General features: G+C 41.5%; 1 long non-coding RNA gene across 1 annotated transcript in view; it reads left to right on the forward strand.

Moving 5' to 3' along the window:
* LOC113262526 (uncharacterized) overlaps window positions 1–19,334 on the forward strand; it is a 135,282-nt gene that overhangs the window by 66,888 nt on the left and 49,060 nt on the right. The window contains exon 8 of the long non-coding RNA XR_008958417.1: window positions 9,049–9,123. This is a non-coding gene — a long non-coding RNA (uncharacterized LOC113262526). The remainder of the gene's footprint in view (window positions 1–9,048; window positions 9,124–19,334) is intronic.

Consider the following 19,334-nt stretch of genomic DNA (forward strand, 5'->3'; position numbering starts at 1 on the left):
TGTAGTAATTTGTCCAGTGTTTTCGGCTAATAATTTGTGGATCACCCTTTTTAGGTTTGCATCTTTTCTCTACTTGGCATTTGTTTGGCATATAGAATTAACTAGAGATCCAGCTTTCTTTTTCTCTGGATAGTCAACCAATTTTCTCATCAATATTCATTAACAAACTCTTATCCTCTTCTGATTTGAAATGCCACCTTTACCGTACCCTATATTTTCAGTTTTTAGTATGATTTCTAAGTTTTCTTTCCTGAGTCATTGATTTGGCACTCTGTTCATGGTCCAGTACTAACCTATTTTAACTAGATAGCAGCTATATTAAATTGAAAGCACCCTATTAGTTGTCTCCTATCAGATCTGCAAAAATTATAATAATGTACATTTGTTGGTGCTCGCTTTGACCCTATGCAACTGCTGGTTCTTTTATTTTTTAAACTATTTTTGAACCTTAAAACTGATTTCATTTGGCTTCACCTGAGATATTTAGGTACTTTGCTAAGCACTTTACAAATATTAATTCACTGAATCTACACAACAACCAATCAGGTAAATATTATCGTGATCCCATTTTAAAGATGGAACTGAAGCACAGAAAAATTAAGTAATTTGCTCAAGGTCACACAGAGGTAGAAAGCAGCAGACTGGGATTTTACTTTAGATACTCTGTTGTCTCAGTCTGTGCTCGTAACTACCATACTTTATACACTGTACAAAAAGGGGCGGGTAGGGGAAGAAGCTGTCAATGAGCAGTGTTTGGCAAGGGTGTGAGAAAAACACATGCATTCTTCCTAAATGTATAAATCGCTACATGTTTTCTAGAAAATAATTTGCTAATGTGCATCAACGTTTTATTTTTATTTTTTTTAATGATTTGTTACTATATTATGTTAGTCACCATACAGTACATCCCCAGTTTCCGATGTAAGGCTCGATGATTCATTAGTTGCGTATAACACCCAGTGCACCATGCAATACGTGCCCTCCTTACTACCCATCACCGGTCTATCCCATTCCCCCACCCCCCTCCCCTCTGAGGCCCTCAGTTTGTTTCTCATAGTCCATAGTCTCTCATGTTTCATTCCCCCTTCTGACTACCCCCCCTTTCTTTATCCCTTTCTTCCCCTACTGATCATCCTAGTTCTTATGTTCCATAGATGAGAGAAATCTTATGATAGTTGTCTTTCTCTGCTTGACTTATTTCACTTAGCATTATCTCCTCCAGTGCCGTCCATGTTGCAGCAAATGTTGAGAACTCGTTCTTTCTGATAGCTGAATGATATTCCATTGTGTATATGGACCACAACTTCTTAATCCAGTCATCTGTTGAAGGGCATCTTGGCTCCTTCCACGATTTAGCTATTGTGGACATTGCTGCTATGAACATTGGGGTGCATATGGCCCTTCTCTTCACTACGTCTGTATCTTTGGGGTAAACACCCAGTAGTGCAATGGCTGGATCATAGGGTAGCTCAATTTTTAACTTTTTAAGGGACCTCCACACTGTTTTCCAGAGTGGCTGTACCAACTGTGCATCAACGTTTTAAACATACCTTCCTTTTGACAGCAACTCCACTTCTAAGAATTTATCCTAATGATCTCAGAGTTCAGAAACATAGAAGAATGTCTATTAGAGTGTTCACCACTGCAGTGTCTATAACAATGAAAGAGTGGAAGTAACCTAAATGTCTGTCAAGAGGGGATTACTTAAATAAATTATACTACTTCTTTATGGTGCAGCCAACAAACAGGATCGTGGCTATCTAAATTCTCTGACATGAGAGCCACTTAGGGTCCAAATGGACAACATAAAGTTGGTGCTTGCCTCTTAATGACATTTGAGACACAGAGAAGCTCCTTGGCCACTTTCACTTCAAAATATGATTCCCACTCGTGCCTGATACTCCCCCACACATCCCTTTAGGTTGATCCTTGCTCCCTGTGCTCTCCACTGCAGTGTTACCCTAGGAAGCTATAACCAACTGCCTCTAACTGCTTATGATAAAGGCATTAGATGCTTTTCTTTGACAAGAGTTGTGTATAGTAGCACGAGAACATTAAGTACTTCAGTAAGAGTCTAAAACATAGAAACAAATACAGGGAAAAGGAGGAAAGGGAGCCAAAGTGTGTTGAGTACTTCCTGAGGACAATGAACCCATCTCATGTGTGGATGAGATTCCAAAACAAGCATGTCAAGCAAAAGTTGAATATGATCAAAATGAATCTTGAAAATTCCTTAAGTCACTCAGAAAATACTGTATATATAGAGTCATGTATGTATTTCATCAATGTGAAACATACAACTTGCATATATGATAACCATTACATATAAAAATATTTCAGGATGTTTTATTACATAAAAGAAACATAGGGGCACCTGGGTGGTTCAGTGGGTTAAGCATCTGACTTCAGCTCAGGTCATGATCTCAGGGTCCCGGGATCAAGCCCCACATCAGGCCCCTGACTCAGAGGAGTCCTTCTGGCCCTCCCCCAACTCATTCTCTCTCTTTCTCTCTCAAATAAATAAAATCTTTTTAAAAGAGAGAGAGAACTGTATAAAAGGGGCAAGTGTTGTTGAATTTACATAAGTTACTTGTGTATGTGATATAGTTCCTACTGTATGTAATTTAATACTTTACACAACGCTGAAAGGTGATCTCTATTAGCCTCATTTTGTAGAAAAGTAACTGGGGCTCAGAAAGGTTAACTGATTTTTCCAAAGTCACACAGCTAGTAAGTGCCAGATGCAGGACTTGAACCCAGATTTTCCTAGCTCCAAGGTCAGTTTTATCCACTTTATCACAGTGCCATTCTTCCTGATCCCTGCTCGAACAAGGGTCAGGAGCCCCCACAACTTATGAACTTCGTGATTTTGCCCTAGATTGGCTCTGGACTTGACCATATGAATGGTAATGTGATTACTGGATCATTTGGTAATTCTATTTTTAATTTTTTGAGGAACTTCTATACTATTTTCCACAGTGGCTGCACCAATTTCCATTCCCACCATCCCCACCAACAGTGCGTGAGGGATCCTTTTTCTCCATATCCTCTTGTTGTTTCTTGTTTTTTATTTTAGCCATTCTGACAGGTGTGAGGTGATATCTCATTGTGGCTTTGATTTGCATTTCCCTGGTAATGAGTGATGTTGAGCATTTTTCAGTGTCGGTTGGCCATATGTGTGCCTTCTTTGGATAAATATCTGTTCATGTTTTTGCCCATTTTTAATTGGATTATTTGGGTTTTTTATGTTTAGTTGTATAAGTTCTCTATATATTTTGGATAATAACCCTTTATCAAATATGTCATTTGCAAATATCTTCTCCCATTCAGATTGTCTTTTAATTTTGTTGATTATTGCCTTTGCTGTGCAGAAGCTTTTTATTTTGATGTCGTCCCAATCGTTTGTTTGTTTGTTTGTTTATTTATTTATTTATTTATTTATTTTTAGTTTAAGCAAAAAGAGATTTAATATAGGGAACTGGATACTTACATAAAATTATTGAAAGGGGGGCGCCTGGGTGGCACAGCGGTTAAGCGTCTGCCTTCGGCTCAGGGCGTGATCCCGGCGTTCTGGGATTGAGCCCCACATCAGGCTTCTCCGCTATGAGCCTGCTTCTTCCTCTCACACTCCCCCTGCTTGTGTTCCCTCCTTCGCTGGCTGTCTCTATCTCTGTCAAATAAATAAATAAAATCTTTGAAAAAAAATTATTGAAAGGGCTGGAGATACAAGCACTAGGCTAAGCTTATAGGAATTATCCCCAGAAGAGCATTGCAATAAAAAACAAATTTATAGTACTTCCTATGGTACAGGAATTATTTTACATTTTTACATATATTAACTACTTCAATCCTCAGTAGGCATTTTTACCTAGTGACTTGTTCAATAGCACACAACTAATACATGGCAGATCTGGCATTTGAATCTAGGCAATGTGCTCCTAAATCCGTGCTCTTAACCACCGTACTCTATTGCCTCTTTAGGTACTGACCTAGCGGAGGTAAGTTGTTATCTCTGTCAAGATCAAGAGCTTACAGAATTAGGAAGTGGCCTCCCAAACCGCTTGGTCTAGGACCAACCATACCGTTTCAATCCCATCCATGCCAGCAAAACAAATGCCCTGTGGCTTGCAAAACCAGGGTCCAAACATTGGCATTTCTGATACTGCAACCAGTAGAAACACAGAGGTGGGACCTGATGGTACTTCATTTCAATTATTGTAGGAGTGAGTTGGCTTGGTGAAAGCTTGATGACTTGTAGAACCAAAATGGAAGCGTGATATAGCCTTTAGCTTTCCAACCCCTTGATTTCCATAAGACTACAAGAGACACGAGTGAATTTACCTGCAGTGAACGTAGCCAGGCATAATATTGTGTGGATAAGGTGAGCCGAAAACTAAGACCAACATATAGCACTGTTCAGGAGGAGAGAGTAAACTTTATGTTTACAATTACAAATAGTTCTACGTTTTCTTTGACGTCAGGACAATTATCACACATGGATACGTCACATCTTCAAATTATCCTGACACAATATGCACACACTTGTCATCCTGTGTGTATTTCAGTGCTCTACTAGCCTACTTCTTCCCCTTGGCTCCTTCCTCCATCAACAGGACAAAGAGAGTTAGTCAGTGTTATATGATGGACAGAACCGTGCAATATATGCAGCTTTTTTATTCTTATTTTCCTGGTTTATTATGTACAAAATAAACCACTACCCTCATATGTTATCCTTTCCTTTCCCTGAAATAATTCTGGCTTCTTCTAGCTTACAGTAAAGGAACATAGATATTTGTACAGAGAAGAGTCTTCCTAAGTCAGGATCTATTGCAACTTACAATTTTTTTAAAATTATATTATGTTAGTCACCATACAGTACATCCCTAGTCTTTGATGTAAAGTTCCATGATTCATTACTTGTGTATAACACCCAGTGCACCATGCAATACGTGCCCTCCTTAATACCCATCACCAGTCTATCCCATTCCCCCACCCCTCTCCCCTCTGAAGCCCGCAGGTTGTTTCCCAGAGTCCATAGTCTCTCATGGTTCATTCCCCCTTCTGTTTACCCCCCCTTTCTTCTTCCCTTTCTTCTCCTACCGATCTTCCTACTTCTTATGTTCCATTCAATCGTTTATTTTTGCTTTTGTTTCTCTTGCCTCACGTCAGGAGACATAACTAGAAAAATGTTGCTACAGCCGATGTCAAAGAAGTTACAGCCTGTGCTCTCTTCTAGGATTTTTATGGTTTCAGGGCTCACATTTAGGTCTTTAATTTATTTTTAGTTTATTTTTGTGTATTGTGTGAGAAAGTGGTCCAGTTTCATTCTTCTGAACATAGCTGTCCAGTTTTCCCAGCACCATTTGTTGAAGAGACTTTTTCCCTTTGCATATTCTTGAGTCCTTTATTGAAAATTAATTGACCATATCATTGTCAGTTTATTTCTGGACTCCATTCTGTTCTATTGATCTATGTGTCTATTTTTGTGCCAGTACCATACTGTTTTGATTACTACAGCTCTGTAGTATGTCTTGATAACTGGGATTGTGATACCTCCAGTTTTGTTCTTTGTCAAGATTGCTTTGGCTCTTTGGCATATTTTGTGATTCAATACAAATTTCAAGATTATTTGGTTGTTTTTTTTTTAAGATTTTATTTATTTATTTGACAGAGAGAGAAACAGCCAGCAAGAGAGGGAACACAAGCAGGGGGAGTGGGAGAGGAAGAAGCAGGCTCCCATCGGAGGAACCCGATGTGGGGCTCAATCCCAGAAAGCCAGGATCACGCCCTGAGCCGAAGGCAGACACTTAACGACTGAGCCACCCAGGCGCCCCTCAAGATTATTTGTTCTAGTTCTGTGAAAAATGCTGTGGTATTTTGATAGGAATTGCATCAAATATGTAGATTGCTTTGGGTAATATAGACATCTTAACAATATTTTTTCTTCCAATCCATGAACATGGAATATCTTTCCATCTCTTTGTGTCATCTTCAGTTCTTTCATTAGTGTTTTAGTTTTCAGAGTATATGTCTTTCACCTCCCTGGTTAAGTTTATTCCTAGGTATTTTATTAATTTTGGTGCAGTTGTAAATGAGGCTATTTTCTTCATTTCTCTTTCTGCTGTTTCATTAGTAATGTATAGAAATGAAACAGATTTCTGTACATTGATTTTGCATCTTGTGACCTTAGTGAATTCACTTATCAGTTCTAGTGGGTTTTTTGGTGGAGTCTTCAGAGTTTTCTATATGTAGTATCATGTCATCTGGAAATAGTGAAAGTTGGACTTCTTCCTTACCAATTTGGGTGCCTTTTATTTCTTTTTGTTGTCTGATTGCTCTGGTTAGGACTTTCAGTACTACGTTAAATAAAAGTAGTGAGAGTGGACATCCTTGCCTTGTTCCTCATCTTAGGGGAAAACCTCTCAGTTTTTCTCCATTGAGTATGATGTTAGCCATGGGTTCTTCATATAAGGCCTTTATTATGTTGAGGTATGTTCCCTCTAAACCAACTTCATTGAGGGTTTTTATCATGAATGGATGTTGTGCCTTGTCAGATGCTTTTCCTGTATGTACTGACATGATCATATGGTTTTTATCCTTTCTCTTAGTGATGTGATGTATCACATTGATTGATTTGTGAATAAATCCCATTTGATCATGGTGAATGACTTTTTTAAACGTGTTGTTGGATTTGGTGTGCTAATATTTTGTTGAGAATTTTTGCCTGTATGTTCATCAGACATATTGGCTTGTAGTTCTCTTTTTTGTAGTGTCTTTATCTGGTTTTGGTATCACTGTAATGTTGGCCTCATAGAATGAATTTGGAAGTTTTCCTTCCTCTTCTATTTTTTGGGATAGTTTGAGAAGATGGTATTAACTCTTCTTTGAATGTTTGGTAGAGTTCACCTGTGAAGCCATCTGGCCCTGGACTTTTATTTCTTGGGAGTTTTTTGATCACTGATTTAATTTCATGCACTTTTCTTCATGCATATTACACTTCAATTAAAAAGTTTTTAAAGTGTATGTGGGATGCTACCATTTGTGTAGAAAACATCTCTGGAAGTACAGTAAGAAACAAACTGCCTCTCTAGTTCCTGTGAACAAGTAAACTGTATAGTAGGGAGAGACTGGGTGGCCGGAGGATAGAAATGGAAGGAAATTTTCACATTATACCCTTTCATACTGTTGAATCATTTTAATGTATTCAAAAAGTTAACTTCTTTTTTGATAGTTTTTTCTAGTTCTTTTTAAGGGTAAGTTTACACTGGGCATGCTGCCCAGTACAATTATGTTTTGTTTGGGAATTATCTAGAGCACTCAAAAGTACATCATCATAAACTGTGGCTTTATTTAGAAGTTGCTGCACTCGGGGCATTTGGGTGGCTCAGTTGGTTAAGCGTTTACCTTCAGCTCAGATAATGATCTCGGGTCCTGGGATCGAGCCCCACTCAGCAGTGAATCTGCTTCTCCCTCCCTCCCTCCCTCCCTCCCTCTCCCCCTTTGCCCCTCCCCACTGCTCATTCTCTCTCTCCTTCTCTATCAAATAAATAAATAAAAACTTTAAAAAAATAAAAAAAATTAAAAATAAAAATTGCTGCAATCTGAGGTAACTTGTTCTCCAGGTGAAGAATATACAACAATATAAATTGTCAACCTAAAAAAGATTTTCACAGAAGAGTTTTGAGCATCTTGAAATTGAGGAAGGAATGGTTCAGGAAATGCAGACTATTTCAAAAAACTGAAAGGCAGTTGGAATTCAGTTTGTAATGGAATTTTATGTTATGCCCTCTAAAGAGAAAAGCTTGTCCTGCTCTCCATATGCATTTGAATACATTATAAACTCTGGTAGACAAGTTTTGCACACTGTGTGTTTGCATGTGTGTGTATCTGTGTTATCTCCAATTTGAGTCTGAGATCCTTCAGTCAACAAGATCTTCACGTGTCATGTTAGTTGGTGATGTTGTTAAACACCTAGCTGAGTATCTTTGGGCAAGTCCTGAGATCTCTAAGCAGAACCTGAGCTTTGTTTGGTTTGGTTTCATTTTGTTTTGTCTTTAAGAAAGTCCAAGTACAGATGATGTTATTGTCTTTTTCCCTGCTGACCTGCCTTACTGATCTGCTACTTGATAGAAACAACGTACCACTTCAGACACTCAAGTTCATGGGGAATGTCCTGCCACCCTGACCGCTCTCCCTCAGTGTCGGTGTGAGGCCCCTGCTCAGGCGAGGCGCAGAGTGAAGGTTGGCCTCCCCAGAGCCGTGGTTTGGTGCTGAAGTGGGGGGAGCGTCACAGTGGAAGGCGGGGTGGAGGGTCAGGGGCTCACTGCCAGGGTTTGATGTTCTGTGATAAGATAGAGAGGTGGGAGGGTTTACTGCAAAGAACTGGGTTTTACTTGCTGGGAGTCTGTTCAGCAATTCATGGGCTGAACCCAAGTGCTTTCTTTAAAAAAAAAAAAAAAATGGTTGTTTGTTTTGGGCTCCAGCTTCCTGCAGTATCAGTTTCTGTCAGACCAGTTTGTTAAAAAAGCACTTTGAGTAAATACCAGAGGCCAGGCTGAAACTAAAATAGGGAGACTTAAAAAAAGTTTTGTTTTTTTATAACTCGAATTTAATTCCCTCTCAGGGTTAAACAAAGTTCTCTTCAGAATAAAGACTGCGCATTGGCTGAGAGGGATTTTGGGAGCTGGAGGAGAAGCTTGGAGTTAGAGACCGGCCCCTGAGGCATTGGAGGCATTAGATTGCATCTAGGAGCTTTAAACCACCAAGAAAGAAAACGGAGGAGTTGACCTTTTGTTGTATACTAGCTATGTTCCTGAAAAGTTACATGAAAAATTTCCAAACGGATTCCCGTTCACAATGCAATAGGCAAGGTTACTGAAGGACCTTTCCCAGAAAGTTTTATAAAATGCAGTCCCTGCAGGGCTCAGACTAAGGTGAGGCAAGTAAGAAAATGCCCAAACCCTCAGCAATCAGATGAATAATATGGTATTTTACCAAATCAATTAATGCAAAAAAAATCCATGATGAACCAATTATCATTTTTTACAGAAAGGAAGGATCCGTCCCTGCCTCGATCTTCTCTGAGGTTTCAAGCTCCTACACCTGCAACTGCGTCAAGAGGAGGTAAGGCCCCTTCTCTGGGTGAGAGATGGAGAGAAATTTATAGGTAACAGCCCCATGATGCCCTCATCCCTCACCACTTTGCTCAAAATCACCCCATCCCTTTGTCTGCATAGAAACACCTTAATGACTGCTCATGCATTCAGTGACTGTCTAGAAGTTTTTATTACACGTTCTTAATATCTCTGTCAGTGTCGTCTGGATTAATTTGAAAGCCTCTCTGAGATGGACTTTCAAATGACGTTGATGGTCCCTCACAAACAGACACACGGGCTGGATGGCGGTGCCAAGTAGCCACCAGAAATAGAGTAAAATTGCTTTCATCAAACCTACATGTGGGACACTGTGTGATGAGCTGTGTGGGGACCCAGGGAGCACAGCAGCAGGAAAGCAAATGGGAGGTTAAATCCACTTTGGCCCTATGTGTGAGCCTGGATTAACATTCTCAAGGAGTACCACTGACAAGCTTACGGTCTTCTTTGTGTCCTCTTCCCCGGTGGGTAGAAAGTCCCCCTCCCTGGGCAGACCGTGCTCCCGTGGAGGAGCAACCAGAAATGATGAATGAAAGAGTGGTGTGTTGCGTATTTTCCGTTCAATCCCATCAGATGTGCTTTTGATCGCACTCCGTGCTTCAGTGCGGTGATCTTCATGAACCGTATCAACAAGGGTCTCTGGTGCCACGACTTTGAGTTGGGTTAGGAAAATGGGAGGCAAAAGATCAGAAGTGGGAGAAGAGAGAGGTTGAGGTGTTTAGTCCCCTGGCTCCCTTCCTGCTGGGCTTCAGATTGGCGGTATTCCTCTGCTCAAGGCCCAGGCTAGTCAGTCAGTCAGCCCTTCCTGTTCTTAGCTGCTCTGTCTGACCTTTGTCACCACCCCCTTCCACAGTCACTTTTTTTTTTTTTAAAGATTTTATTTATTTTGACAGAGAGAGACAGCCAGCGAGAGAGGGAACACAAGCAGGGGGAGTGGGAGAGGAAGAAGCAGGCTCCCAGCAGAGGAGCCTGATGTGGGGCCCGATCCCAGGACTCTGGGATCACGCCCTGAGCCAAAGGCAGACGCTTAACGACTGAGCCACCCAGGCGCCCCTTCCACAGTCTCTTTAGACCTAAGGGTGAAATTCTAGGCCTGGGGGTGGGAGTGGGGAGGAGTGGTCCTCAACATCGCTTGTTGGTTTCCCTTAACCCTACCCATACCTTTGTAAATAGCCTTTTATTAAACCCTCCTCCACTGTTCTTGGCTGGTATGGCGTCCGTCTGTCGCAGGATCCTGACTGAGGGAAGTCATAGGTGCCTATCACCCAGCAAAGGTGGTGCGCAGTCCAGGCCTCAGGACTCTTGGCGCTGGCAGTTGCCTTTCCATTTGGAAAATAAAGCAGCCCTGCCTGGTGTTTCCTGGCCTTGGGTCCCGCTCAGAGTCAAGCGCACCTGTGAATGAGCGTTCCCATTAGCACCTCTGCCTCTTTTGGGCTTAAAATATCTGTTAAAGGGGCACCTGGGTGGCACAGCGGTTAAGCGTCTGCCTTCGGCTCAGGGCATGATCCTGGCGTTCTGGGATCGAGCCCCACATCAGGGCTCCTCCGCTATGAGCCTGCTTCTTCCTCTCCCATTGCCCCCTGCTTGTGTTCCCTCTCTCGCTGGCTGTCTCTATCTCTGTCGAATGAATAAATAAATAAAATCTTAAAAAAAAAATATCTGTTAAAGAACAAGACGTTTGACCTCTTTCCCTAAGATATCCAATCATATGGCACAGAGAGAGGAAAGCCCCTCGTCAGCCGAAATAAATGCGGCTTGAGCAATTTTGTTACCACTAAGCTTTCTGCCACGTTTTAAAACACTGAGAAGAGCAGAGATTTCAGGCCCCAGACAAGGTGCTCTGTTCCTCTTCAGTTGAGGAGATGACAGGAGATGACAAAGGACCAGAGGTACTGTCGGCCTCCACCTACCTCTTTAACTTGGCATCTCATACCTAGTGTCTCTTGGAACGTGCTCAACACTCTCCGGTACGACCCCCCCGGCTGGCTGAGGAATCTGTACAACCAACTGCTCATACGGGGTGTGTTAAAAAAAAAAGTTGAGCGATAAGTTTGACATGGCACAGGGACGGTGGGCACCGGCCCGCACTGGAAAGTGGTGGAGTCAAGGCCGCAGGTGCAAGCCCGGTGTGCCGGCCTCGGGCGGCAGCGCGGCTTCCTCAGCGGGAGCTCAACCGGGCTGAGGGCAGGTCTTCCAGAGCAGGGGGCAAGGAGAGTCCGATCTCCTCTGAGAAAGAGCGCCACTTCTTAGGCGGTTTTCTCCTGTGCTTGCTTACTTTTTCACCAGCGTTCTACAAGCAACAATATCAACAGACTTGTTTTCTACTTCTTTCCTAGACTAGCATGGAAAGTAATAATGAATATAAATAAAAAGGGACCATTTGGTAAAATTAACCTACGTGATAGAGTCAGTATAGTGAAGACCTGCAGCTGGTAAAGAGCATGTGTGTGTGTGAATTCAAGCCACACTAGATTTTTGCACTTTACTGTATGTAGATTATACCTCAATTTCTTTTTTTTTTGAAAAGGGTCATCTGAGATTAAGCTACCTGATACTGATACTCTGTATAAACAAGTCTTTCCTTCTACTCCTAGATCTGCCGGGGATCTATCTCCCTTCCATACTGCTGATCATTGCCTAAAACTCCAATATGTAATCCACTTGATATAATTTTTAAAACATAGTTATGGCTTCATAGGAAATCACGAAAAAAATTGTATAGGGAAGTCCTGTGCACCCTTCCCTGTTCCTCCCCCAATGTTGGCATCTTGCATAACTATAAGATAATATCAAAACCATGAAATTTATATTGGTACAAGCCATAAAGCTCGTTTAGATGTTATCAGTTATACATGCATTCTTGTGTGTGTGTTTCTATGCAGTTTTATTACATGCATAGATTCCTGTAACCACCATCACAATCAAGATACAGAACCGTTCCACCATGACACTTGATAGGATTTTAATAGGAGAAAAAGGATGCATAGCCCTCTTCCACCTCCCTCAAAGGAGAATGGTCCCTCAGCTTGTTTCCTGTTCTATCACATACTGAGACAAGTGATGACTGGGAAAATCAGAGACATCTTGTTTCCCCCGATGACTGTCATTGATCCAGGAGCAGATGTGCAACCTAACTGGGTATTTGGCCCAATTAAATGGAGCAGAGGATGAAGAGTCCATGTTTGGGAGAGACCTTTTCTCTCCCTTTCTCCCTGTGTCTCCCTCACACCCTCTGTGAGGTAAGCCAGGTGAGCCTCAATGAGGAAGCCCTGCAGTGTAGTTCTGATGCTCCTGCAGGGAACTTACCACCCCGAGAAAAATCAGCATTAGGATGAAGCTGAGGACAGCAGAGTAGAGCAGCGGAAAGAGCCTAAGTTCTTGAGGACATCATTGAGAAACGGGTCCACGCCATTACTGGAGCCCATCCAAACTCTAGACTTAACCGCCAGTGACACAGTGAGATCTCCTGTTGTTTAACTCAGGATGTTCTGTATCTTATAGTCAAAAGCAAGATAGGGGCACCTGGCTGGCTCAGATGGAAGAACACGCAACTCTTGATCTTGGAGTCATGAGTTTGAGCCTCATGTTGGATGTAGAGATTACATAAACAAACAAACAAAGAAACAGTTTTTAAAAACAAAAGGAAATTAATGCAAGAGTATTACAAAACAACCCACAGCTAACATTATATTTAATGTGAAAAATGGAATGCTATCAGGAATAAGACAAGGATGTCTGCTCTCACTACCTCTACTCAACATCATCCTGGAGGTTCTAGCCAAGAAAAAGAAATAAAATCATCTTGACTAAAGAGAAAGAAGTAGAACTATCTCTATTCAAAGTTGATATGATCTTGTATATAGAAAATCCTAAGAAATACACATGCACAAAAGGACTATTTGAACTAACAAACAAGTTCAACAAGGTTACGGGTATCAAGATCAGTATACAAGAATCAATTGTTTTTCTGTACACCAGCATGAACAATCCAAAAATGAAGAAAACAATTCCATTTACAATAACACTAAATAGGATAAAATAGGAATAAATTTAACAGAAGAGGTGCAAGACCTGTATACTGAAAACTACAAAACACTGTTGAAAGAAATTAAAGATTTAAATAAATGGAAAGACATCTATGCTTATGGATCAGGACACTTGATATTGTTAAGATGACAATATTCCCCAAATTGATCTACAGATTCCACACATTCCCTATCAGAATCCTGGCTCCCTTCTTGCAGAAATTGGTAAGCTGATCCTAAAAATGCATATGGAAATTCAAGAAACTCAAAGTAGCCAAAACAACCTTGAAAAAGAAGAACAAAGTTAGAAGACTCGCTGATTTAAAAACTTACTACACTTTCTAGATATGTCTTCTGATGCAAGGGGGATAAACTATGGGGACTTCACCAAAATAAAAAATTTCTGCACAGCAAAGGAAACAATCAACAAAACTAAAAGGCAACCTATGAAATGGGAGAAGATATTTGCAAATGACATGTCTGATAAAGGGTTAAAATCCAAAATATATAAAGAACTTATAAAACTCAATACCCCAAAAATGAATAATCCAGTTAAAAAATGGGCAGAAGGCACAAAATAGACACAGGACGTAAGATGGCCAATAGACGCATAAGAAGATGTTCAACATCACTGACAACCGGGGAGATACAAACGGAAACCACAATGAGACGTCACCTCACACCTGTCAGAATGGCTAAAATCAACAACTTGAAACAACAGAGGCTGGCGAGGATGTGGAGAAAGGGGAAACTCTTGCACCGTTGGTGGGAATGCAAACTGGTGCCCCCGCTCTGGAAAACAGTATGGAGTTTCCTCAGAAAGTTAAAAATAGAACTACCCTAAGAGCCAGCAACTGCACTACTAGATATTTACCCAAAGAATACAAAAATACTAATTCAAAGGAATACATGCACCCCGATGTTTATAGCAACATTATCTATAATAGCCAAATTATGGAAACAGCCCATAGATGTGATAAGGAAGATGTGGTGTGTACACACATACACACACACCCACCCACACACGCAGAATGGATAAGGAAGATGTGGTGTGTACACACATACACACACACACACCCACACACGCAGAGGAATATTACTCAGCCATAAAAAGGAATGAAATCTTGCCATTTGCAACAATGTGGATGGATCTACAGAGTATAATGCTAAGTGAAATAAGCCAGTCAGAGAAAGACAAATGCCATATGATTTCACTCATATGGCATTTGTGGAATTTAAGAAACAAATGAGCAAAGGGGAAAAAAGAAAGAGAGGCAAACCAAGAAAAAGACTCTTCACTCTAGAGAACAAACTGATGATACCAGAGGGGAGATGGGTGGGGGATGGCTGAAATAGGAGATGGGGATTAAGGAGTACACTTGTTGTTGTGAGGAGCACCGAGTGTTGTGTAGAAGTGTTGAGTCACTATATGGTACACCTGAAACTAATATTATCCTGTATGTTAACTAACTGGAATTTTAATTAAAAACTTTTAAAAAACCTACAAAGCTTCAGTAATCTGGACAGTGCAATACTAACATAAGGACTGATATATAGATTGATGAAACTGAATTGAGATTCCAGCAAAAACCCTTTACATTTATGGTCTATTGATTTTCAACAAGGGCGCTGAGACAATTCAATGGTAATAAAATTCACCAGATCAGGCTGGGACAAATGGATATCCACATGCTAAAGAATTAAGTTGAACCCCAACATCATACCATATACAAATATTAATTCAAAGTTGATCAAAGACCTGAATGTAAGAGCTAAAATTATAAAACTTTTAGAAGAAAACTGGTGTGTATCTTCATGACCTTGGATTTGGCAATGATTTCTTATATATACACCAAAACACAAATGACAAAAGAGAAAAGTAAATATATGGGACTTCATCAAAATTAGAAAGTTTTGCCTCCTATTGAGCCAGTTCCAGCCCTGCGAGCTTTGCCATAGCTGACACGGAGCACGCCTTCATTGCCATCAAGCCAGTCTGCATGCAGACTCCTGGAGTTCACCTCTCCACACTCAGTGCATTAAAACTTCCTATCTGAGGGGAAAAATACAAACAAAAAACTTCCTATCTGGAAATGTACCACCTGGGTCCTCTGCTGGAATGAAGGACTTAGTCTCCCAGCTGCTGGAAATATGGTAAGAAGACAGTGTTCAACTGTCAGCTCTCTCTGAGGACTGCCTTTGTTGATAAAAACTGCCTTGCCCAAAGTCAACTTCTTGAAAGGATAGCTCACATTCAATGACCATCAACACACAGTGTAAAGGCCCAACCCCTCACTCCAACTTGGGGCAACTCTGCAGAACCATTTCGGATCCAGATCTCCCTGTTTGAAACCTCTCGCTGGGTCTACATCACAACTCAACTTCTCCCTCTGTTCAATCCTGCTTCCTTTCCTTCCCTCTCCCAGGTGTTGGGACAATTGCAAAACATTAAGGGCATTGAGGAGTGGGTAGCTGAGGCCTCTAGATCCCAAAGTAAGTGGGACCAAAGCTGTCCTTATGGGATTTTTCTCTTTCAATATTCCACCAGTGTGAGCTGCATACACACTGGGTCCTTTACCAGGGAGTACGTAAATTAAACCAATAACATTGACACCCACACTAGAAAGGCAACATTCCTCTTTCAACAACTCTTTCCATCTAGATCCTTATTATCAGGGAAGGGAACACTTTCTTTATTCTTTGGAAGAGAATTCTTTCCTCCTCTGCGAAGGGGAATAAATAAACTCTTCAAACAGTTGTAGATTCAATGAGTTATATATGCGAAGACACTTAGAGCAGGGTCCAGCATGTGGTAAGTAGGGTGCTTATCCAAATAAGAAATCAGAGTATTTCTGAATAGCAGCTTCTTTGTTATCCCAAAAAGAATCCCAGACTTAATGGTAAAGTTCTGCCCCTTCTCTCTGTGGGAGGAGAGTTGCCTGTTCTTTCATCGTCCTTTGAGACACTTACCTGCGTGTGTGGGAGAGGCTCTCTCCCATGAATGTGTCAGAACACTCTCTGTGCTCCGTGATAATGCGTATTGCCTTCCTCCATGATGGGGCCTATTGCAACACCGTCATAGAGGTATGTGCCTTGTGATTCCTGAAAGGGGTGGATTAGAGTACACGGTGTTTCTTAGGCTTATTTGTCCATGAAATCCACCCTCCCCCTTTGTTGTTGAGTCATACCCGGGAACTATTTCTTATCTGATGACCACAGTTTTGGAAACCCTGATCTCTTCAAGGTGACTATTTTAATTTAGGAGAATATTTCCCCCAAATAACAGCAGGCTAAATTTACACAGAGCCAGTGTGTGGCCATGACACTAATAGTCATGACTTCTCTTTATTGAGCACCTACTGGGTGCCAAGTATCGTCCTGAGAGCTTACGAGCATCACTTCACTTAACTCTCTTAACAGTCCTTACAGAGATGGCCATTTTGTTTTATTTATTTTTTTTTAAAGATTTTATTTATTTATTAGAGAGAGAGACAGCCAGCGAGAGAGGGAACACAAGCAGGGGGAGTGGGAGAGGAAGAAGCAGGCTCATAGCGGAAGAGCCTGATGTGGACTCGATCCCGGAACGCCGGGATCACGCCCTGAGCCGAAGGCAGACGCTTAACCGCTGTGCCACCCAGGCGCCCCTGTTTTATTTTTTTAAAAAGATTTTATTTATTTGCCAGAGAGAGAGAGCACACATGGGGTTGGGGGGGCAGTGAGCCAGGCAGAGGGAGAAGCAGGCTCCCTGCTAAGCAAGGAGTCCAATGCGGAATCGACCCCAGGACCCTGGGATCATGACCTGAGCCGAAGGCAGACACCTAACTGACTGAGCCACCCAGGCATCCCAAGATGGTCATTTTAAAGTTAAGGAAATTGAAGAAGAAGGTTAAATAGCTTGCCAAGGTCACACAACAAGTAGTGGCCTCAAATCTAAGTCTGACTTGAAAGCCCATGAGTTGCTCTTTCTGGTTTGAACATGGTGGTATAAAGGTAGCATTTCTCTTTTTATTGAAATCAGCCAACAGCAACAAAAAGATAGGAAAACAAAGACACAAATTATTTTTCCTACAAAGTAGGGGATAGCTAAAGCCCCAGGTCTCCCCTTCTTTGGAAGGATTGCCCATAGCAGTAAAGACTAAGGAAGGGGACATGTAGGAGCAAGCAGAGGAAAACCTACAGCAAGGGGACAGAGTGGCTGTGTATCTCAGAAAGAGCTGGGTGCAACCCTTGAAATTGATCGGCAAAACCTTACTCCCCTTATTCACAATATTGGGGCAAGTCTGCATTCACTGGTACCACGAATTTCCCTGGACCCTGTTTGGTATTAAAAGACAGAGATGAGTCTTCCAAGGAACCAGAGACTAGCCATATTTGCAAGAAACTGTCTCTGGTGTAGCGCAAAAGAGTCTTTGGGTTGTAAAAACTTCACTGCTGCTTACCTTCATTGCTTAGGGAGAAGCAAAACGCAACAGACTCACTTAAAACCTCAAATCAGGGGCTCCTGGGAGGCGCAGTCAGTTAAACTTCTGACTCTTGGTTTTGGCTTAGGCCGTGATCTCAGGGTCATAAGATTGGGGCTCAGCACTCAGCGAGGAGTCTACTTGACTCTCTCTCCCTCTCCTTCTGCCCCTCCCCCTAAAATAAATAAATAAATCCTCTTTCTTTTTTTATTTAAATTCAGTTAATTAACATAGTATATTATTAGTTTCAGAGTAGAGTTTAGTGATTCATCAGTCTTATATAACACCCAGTGATCATTACATCACGTGCCCTCCTTAATGCCCATCACCAAGTTACCCCATCTGCTCACCACCCTCCCCTCCAGCAACCCTCAGTTTGTTTCCTATGGTTTGTTTCCCTCTCTGATTTCATCTTGTTTTATATTTCCCTCTCTTCCCCTAGTATCCTCTGTTTTGTTTCTTAAATTCCACAGATCAGTGAGATCCTATGATAGTTATCTTTCTCTGATTGATTTATTTCACTTACAGGCTGTGATGTTTAACAAAGATTTTCTGGAAGCTGGTAGTTAACATGAACGAATTATAGCATAGGCCTAGAATCTTCACAGGCCTTGAACCTTCCACACAACTCCTTTATGGAGCACAGCTTTGCTTAAACCCCAGCCTGCAATAACGTAGTGAGGCCACTAAACTTTACTTCCTTCCTGACCTCATGAGTGAGTCTTTGGTCACATCTTCTTTGCCAAGAATTCAGACCCAAGTAGAGGAAAGAATTTTCCCCCTAACACCTGTATAAAGCCCCCTTCCAGCAGCCTTGTCTTAAGTTCCAGGACCTAACTTTTCCCAGAATGATTGCCAGTAGAAATATACCATTCCCAACCAAAAGAGCTAAACTTGCCCCAACTGGGAAAGGTAATTCAGTCTTCTTTAGGGTCACAGTCTAGTACTGGGTCAGGCATAGCATACCCAATCCAGTTTGTTTTTTATAACCTCCTTTCATTCAAGAGAGAACACTCCAGCTATTTTCAAAGTCTTGTGTCTTGATCTCCTATCTATTGACACAGCAATACACACGCATCCCTTTACCAAAAATTAAAAATAATATACTGTCTATCCCTTACACATTATCATTCAGGGCAGTTTAGCTCCTTGGAGACACACATATCAAATCCATCCATTCGAGAAGATGTGGTAGCTAGTCTCTGAAGATAGCCCCCAAAGAACCATACCTCCTGGTATTAAGTACCTGTGTAGTCCTCTCTGACATGAAATCTGAGCTAGCCCTGTGACTCACAAATCTAATAGAAGGTGCCAGAAGTGACATTGTGCCAGATCTAGGCCTAGGCTGAAAGAAGACCTACCAGCTTCTGCTTGAACCTTTGGGAGCTGTGAGCCACCACGTAGGAAGTCAGGCTGCACTACTGAAGAGACAACATAGAAGGAGAGGTCATGTAGATAGAGGTCCCAGCCTTCCAGTCAATTCTGCCACGGCTCCAGACATATGAATGATGCCATCTTGAAGGTTCCAGCCAGGTCACTAACCGACTGCAGCTGCTTAGAGGTCCCAAACCACTATGTTTTAAAGTACATTGTTACACAACTATATATAATGGAAGTACAGCCTGTTGTCCTACATGAAATTCACAGGAAAAAAAAAGAATAGTTTACCCCAAAGGAGAACTTTCTACCCCTCATCT

Source organism: Ursus arctos, unplaced genomic scaffold (assembly GCF_023065955.2).
Source record: "Ursus arctos isolate Adak ecotype North America unplaced genomic scaffold, UrsArc2.0 scaffold_9, whole genome shotgun sequence".
Taxonomy (NCBI): Eukaryota; Metazoa; Chordata; class Mammalia; order Carnivora; family Ursidae; genus Ursus; species Ursus arctos.